Source organism: Tupaia chinensis, unplaced genomic scaffold (assembly GCF_000334495.1).
Source record: "Tupaia chinensis unplaced genomic scaffold, TupChi_1.0 Scaffold147773_1, whole genome shotgun sequence".
Taxonomy (NCBI): Eukaryota; Metazoa; Chordata; class Mammalia; order Scandentia; family Tupaiidae; genus Tupaia; species Tupaia belangeri.
Genome location: NW_006207624.1, coordinates 48955 through 55627, shown reverse-complemented (window position 1 = coordinate 55627; position 6673 = coordinate 48955). Strand labels below are relative to the sequence as shown.

The 6673-nt window shown below is 38.0% G+C and overlaps 1 pseudogene; it reads right to left on the bottom strand.

Moving 5' to 3' along the window:
• Window positions 1–6673, bottom strand: part of LOC102484503 (nuclease-sensitive element-binding protein 1-like) — a 14500-nt pseudogene that overhangs the window by 4635 nt on the left and 3192 nt on the right.

Genomic DNA, 6673 nt, shown 5'->3' with positions numbered 1-6673 from the left:
ATCACCATGAATGTTCTAAATTCTTTCTCTGACATTTTGGTAACATCTTCTGTTTTTCTTTTCTTTCTTTCTTTTTTTTTTTTTCAAGAGATGGAGGTGAGTTATTTTGTTCATTTGATGAACACACATTTCCTGCTTTATTTAGATCTGAGACTCTTCTACTTCTAGCCATGGAGAGATGTATCCACTTTTGGATACCTTTTCGGAGAATGTCTCTTTGACTAGAAACAAGTGTACTTCCCTTTTGCTGTCGACTGATATGTGCTGAAGTCTTTTTACTGCCGTGTTTTGCAATGTGGTCTGCACAGGAAGAGTCTTCTATTCTGGACTCTGAAGAGCAGTCTCTCTTTTACCCAGGTGGTTAAGTAAAAGGGAGTATCTCTGGGAATCTCACAATACAAAGGTATTTGAAAGCTATGATTCTAGACCTGTCTAGCCCCTTATAGGGCATGGAGAATAAGCAGGAGATGATAATATAAGATGGAAGAGAAAAGAGTATGAAAAAAAATAAAGAAAAAGTCGTGCACTGCACGTGCAGCACACGATTTCTCCAAGAGACCTGAGATGGATGCAGGCTTACTGGAGATCTGGGGGCAGTCCTGTGGGGTAAAGAGAAGTGAGAAATTAACCAAAGAAAGAAGAGAAGGAAAAAAGCTTACCTTGCTAACAGAGAGAGGGCCTCTTGGGTTGGGGGAGCAGGAGCTGGAGCTGTGGCTGGGGAGCCCTGCCTCCATGTCCCTTAGGCCTGGGTTTTTATTTTCCTCTTTTATCCATTCAGCCAGGCTGTGTATCTTTATTGGAAAATTTAATCCATTAACATTCAATTTTACTATCTATAGCTCCAGATTTGTCCCTACCTTTAAGTTGGCCATTGTCTTGGTTGTCTTTTACTCCCTTTTCTGACTGTTCATTCTTTTTTTTTTTTTTTAGGTTTTTGCTACAGGGCACGTGCGCACACCAGACATACAGAGAGCCAGAAAGCAAGAAATCACCCCCAAGGGGGATGACCACACCACAATCCCTTCTCCTCCATTCTCTCGGGATCTTGGGCACACACGCACATGTGCCCAGGGTGAGTTTTAAGTCACTGGGTCTGGGACTCAAACTGTGGTCGACTACGTGGGAATCCAGCGACATAGCCATTACACTAACTGCTGGTCCCTGACTGTTCATTCTTTAGTTTCCCTGGAAGAGGACTCTCTTCAGAGTTTCTTGAAGAGCTGGTATAGTGTTGGCACATTCTTTCAGGTTTTGTTTGAGAAGATTTCATCTTTTTTTTCCCATATGAAGGATAACATTGCTGGATATAATAATCTTGGTGGAAATTGTTTCTCTCTCAACACTTTCAACATGCCTTTCCATTCTTTTCTTGATTGCATAATTTTCATTGAAAGTTTCGGTGTTAGCCTGATGGGGTGACCTTCATAAGTCACTTGTCATTTTTCTCTTGACAATCTTAGTATCTAGTCTTTATGTGTGATTTTTACCAGTCTGGCTAAGATGTTCCTTGGGGAAAATCTTATCAGATTTATGCAATTTGGGATTCTTTGTATTTTTTGGGTCTGGATATTTGAGTGCTTCTCTAGAGTTGGAAAGTTTTCTTCTAGGATTTCATAGAGTAGATTTTCCAAGCCCTTATTAGTTTCTTCACCCTCTGGGATACCAATTATTCAGATATTTGGAGGTTTAATTGAATGTAATATTTCTCATCTATTATCCTTATTTTTTTGTTGTTTTCTGTATCTTTTTGGTGGTTTTTCTAGGTCAGAGGTTTTATCTTCTACATCAGAGATTCAATCTTCAGCATGATCTAATCAGCTTTTAATACTTTTGAAAGAATTTTTGATTTCCTCTATTACAGGCTTCATCTCCAATACTTTCATCTGATTTTTCCTTAGAGTGCCCATTTCTTCTTTCAAATTTTGGAAAGACTTCCTCATCTCCTGGAGAAAATTGCCTCATTTCTGTTCCAACTCATAGAGTTTAGTCACTATGAATGTTCTGAATTCTTTGTCTGACATTTCAGTATCTTCTGTTTTTTAAGAGATGGAGGGGAGTTATTGTGTTCTTTTGATTGAGACATATTTTCTGGTTTCTACCAACCTCAGTCTTTTCTTCTACTTCTAGCCATTGGGTGATGTATTCATTTTTGATACCTTTTTGGCAAATGTTTCTACCACTGGGAACAAGTTTGCTTGCCTTTTGTTGTGGATTGATGTGTCCTGATGTTTCTCTTCTGCTGTGTTTAGCAATGTAGTTTCACAGAAGGAATCTTCTATTTAGGTATATGAAGAGCAGTTTCTCCTTTTGTGCATGTGAATCACTAAAAGGAAGAATCTCAGGGAGCCTCACAATACAAAGGTACTTGAAAACTATGATTGTAGACCTGTCTATCCCTCTGAGACTGTGGATGATGAGAAGATGACAATAAAAGAAGGAAGAAAAAAATAGTATAAAAGAGAAAAAAAGAAAAAGTTGCCAGGGGGCTGCAGATGAAACTGGGCTCTGCTGGAGAGCTGAGGACTGCCCTAAGGGCTGAAGAGAAGTAGGAAATTAACAAAACAAAAAAAAAAAAAAGAGAGAAAATTCTGCCTACCTTTGTTTTGGGGCTCTGAGGTTGGGAGAGTAGGGCTAGGGATGGAGCTGGAGCTGGGGCTGTGGCCAGTGGAAGGCCTTGCCTCAATATCTTTGACTGGCCAGGGGCCTGGAGATGGAGCTATGCTAGAGAGCTGGGGGCTTCTTTTTCTGGCAGGATGGGAGCACTGAGGTTGGGAGAGCTGGGCTGGTGATGGAGCTGGAGCTTGGGCAGGGGCCAGTGAAAGGCCCTGCCTCAGTTTCCCTGACTGGCCAGAGGGCTGCAGATGGAAATGGCTTTCATATGCTTTTTGGCTGTTCATATGTCTTCCTTAGAGAGTTGTTTGTTCAGCTCATTTTCTGATCTTTTGATTGGGTTGATCATTTGTTTTTCTAGTAAGCCACTTGAGTTCCCTGTTTATTCTAGTTATCGGTCCCTTAACTAGTGCATAATTTACGAAAATATTCTCCCATTCTGAGAGTTGTCAATTCACATTAATTACTGTGTCTTTTGCTGTACAGAAACTTTTAAATCTGATGTAATCCCATGTATCTATTTTTGTTATTTTTAAATAAATTTAAATAAATTATTATTAAATAAATTATTAAATAAATTATTAAATAATTTTGTAATTATTAAATAAGACCCCCTGTGCTTTGGGGGTCTTATTTAAGAAGTCTTTGTCTACCACAATGTCTCCCAGGGTTTCCTCAGTGTCATCCACCAGTAGGTTTATAGTTTGAGGTCTTAGGTCTAGATCTTTGATCCACTTTTTGTTGACTTTTGCTAATGGTGAGAGTTAGGGGTACAGTTTTATCTTTCTGCAGGTGGATATTCAGTTTCTCAGCACCATTTGCTAAAAAGGTTTTCATTTTTCCACTGGATTGACTGGAATCCTTTGTCAAAAATCAGTTGCCTGTATGGATCGGCGTTTATTCCTGAGATCTGTATTCTTTTCCATTGGTCCACATGTCTGTTTTTGTGCCAATATCATGGTGTTCTTATTATCACAACTTTGAAATATATTTTGGGGTCAGGGAGTGAAATGCCTTCTACTCCAGTCTTCTTGTACAGGGTTGTTTTGGCAATACAGTGCCTTTTATGATTACAGACAAATTCTATGATTGTTTTTTCTATATTTGAGAAGAATGTCTCTGGTAATTTGACTGAGATTGTGTTAAATATGCAGATTAATTTTAGGTAGAATTGCCATTTTTTTATTTTATTAATTCTTTCAATCCAGTAACATGGGATGTCTTTCCACTGTTTTGTGTCATTTTTGGTTTCTTTTTTTAGGTTTTTATCATTTTTGTTGTAGATGTCATTGACTTCTTTGGTTAGATATAGTCATAGGCAACTTAAAATTGTTGTGCCTATGGTAAACGGGATTACTTTTTTCATTTCTACCTTGATCTGCTTGTTGTTCACTTATAAAAATGCTGTAGATTTTTTTGTTGATTTTGTATCCTGTTACTTTAGTGTACTCATTAATTACTTCTGTGAGATTTTTGTGGATACCCTTGGGTCTTATATGTATACAAGCATGTCTTCTGCAAATAGAGATAATTTTGCCTCTTTTTTTCCTATTCAATGCATTTTATTTTATTCTCTTTTCTGATTGCATTGGATAGGACTTCCAGCACTATATTGAAAAGGAGTGGGGAAAGTGGGCAGGCTTCACATCATAACTGAGGCCATCCTGAACAGCATATGGATCTCTCCTGGTGCCATGACCTCTGTTCTGTAGCCCCTGAAGGTGATGTGGGCCAAGTTCAGGGGCTACCCTTCATACCCAGCACTGATTATTATTTTTTCCATTAAATTTTAGAAATTTATTTAAAATAACCAACATTTTATTAAAAGGGAATTCATCATAAGGACCAGTCATAACGGCTATGTCGCTGGACTCCCACATAGTTGACCGCGGTTTAAGTCCCAGACCCGGTGGCTTAAACTCATGCCAGGTGTGTGTGCATGTGCATGTGTGCCCAAGATCCTGAGAGGGGAATGGAAGAGAAGGGATTGTGGCATGACCATCCCTCCTGGGGGGTGATTTCTCACTTTTTGTCTCTCTGTCTATCTGGCGAGCACACGCACCCTACAGCAAAAAAGCCTCTCCAAAAGAAAAAAGGGGGGGAATTTATTATAAAACTAGAACATACTTGATGAATGATGTGGGAAATAGACCCTGCACACACACACTGAACTAACAATGCCTCTAAAACTTATTACAGCTGGGGACCAGCAGTTAGCATAATGGCTATGTTGCTGGACTCCCATGTAGTCAATCTTGGTTCACATCCCGGACCCGGTGGCTTAATATTCACGCTGGGCACATGTGTGTGTGTGCCCATGATCCCGAAAATAGAATGGAGGAGAAGGGATTTTGGAGTGGCCATCCACCCTGGGGGGTGATTTCTCACTTTCTGTCTCTCTGTCTCTCTCTGTCTATCTGGTGAGCACACATGCCCTATAGCAAACACCTCTCAAAATAAAAAAAAGAAAAAGAAATCTAATGATTATAGCAAAAAAGTCTTCAAAATAAAATTCTGCTTTTCATGTTGTTTTTTCCATTTTTTACACAATTACAAAATAAAAAAATTAAAAGCCTTAAAATCTTGTTTATTTTTCCTTTTTTTGAACAAATACTCATTTTCTTCTAAACTTATTGACTTGTGGAACTTTTTATACAATGAAATATTTCAAGTGAAAGACTGTGGTTTTTATTTATTTATTTATTGTTTATTATTATTTCAATTTCTTCTATACATTTAATTATGATACTTAGATTGCAAAGTGAAAATTCCAACGTGTATATTTTGCACGGGTCCAGTTGACAATAGTATAAGGTTATCCCTCAACAGATAATAACCCATTTCTTTGTCCCATAAATGCTTTGCCTCTCCATTTTTCTCTTTAATGCCCTTCCTCAAACTCTACTTCTTCACCCTCCCTCTCCCCACACTGTATCTGGTATTCACAGTCACTTATTATGTTTCTATACCCTTTAGTAATTCAGTTTGGGCCATACAGTGTGGATAATTGGTATATATTAAGTGGAGAAATACAATGTCTCTCTTTCATAGCCTGGCTTGCTTTACTCAGCAGTAAATCTTTCATATTCCTCTGCTTTCTGTCAAAGGCCAGGGTCTTGTTGTTTTTTTATGGCTGAGAATTATTTTATATGACACATATTTTCAAGCCATTCATCTGTTCATGGGCATTTAAATTGGTTCCATGTCTTAGCAATTGTGAATAATGCTGCAGTAAACATCAATGTGCAAGCACTTTTCTGACTAAAGAGTCTTCTTTCTGTCTTTTGAGTAGATACCAGGAAGTGGGATTGCTGTATCATATGGTAGTTCTATTTGTATATCTTTAAAGAATCTCTGTATTGTTCTCCACAGAGGCTGGACCAATTTGCATTCCCACCAGCAGTGTAAGAGAGTTCCCCTTTCGCCACGCCACTGCCAGCACTTATCGCTTTCTTTTCTTTCTTTCTTTCTTTCTTTCTTTCTTTCTTTCTTTTCTTTTTTTTTTTTTTTTTAAGCTTACTCCTTCTGACTGGGATTAGGTGGTATCTCATTGTGGTTTTGATCTACATCTAACTTTCAATGAGGGATATGGAGCATTTTTTTTTTCATATATCGTTTTGCTATTCATATGTCATTCTTAGAGAGTGGTTTTTTCAACGCATTCTCCCATCTTTTAATAGGTTTGATCATTTTTTTTTTCAGAACAGCTGCTTAAGTTCTTTGTGTATTCTGGTTATCACTCCCTTATCTGATGCATACTTTGCAAAATTTTTTTCCCATTCTGAGGGCTGTCAATTCACATTAATTACTATGTCTTTTGCCATGCAGAAAATTCTTAATCTGATGTAATCCCACTTGTCTATTTTGGGGATTATTGACTGTGCTTCAGGGATCTTATTTAAGTAGTCTTTGCCTATCCCAGACATCTCCCAGTGTTTTCCAGCAGCAGCTTTATAGTTTGAGGTCTTAGGTTTAGATCTTTGATCAACATTGAAGTGATTTTTATAAAAGGTGAGATGTAGGGGTTCAGATTCAACTTTCTGCAAGTGGATATCCACTCTTT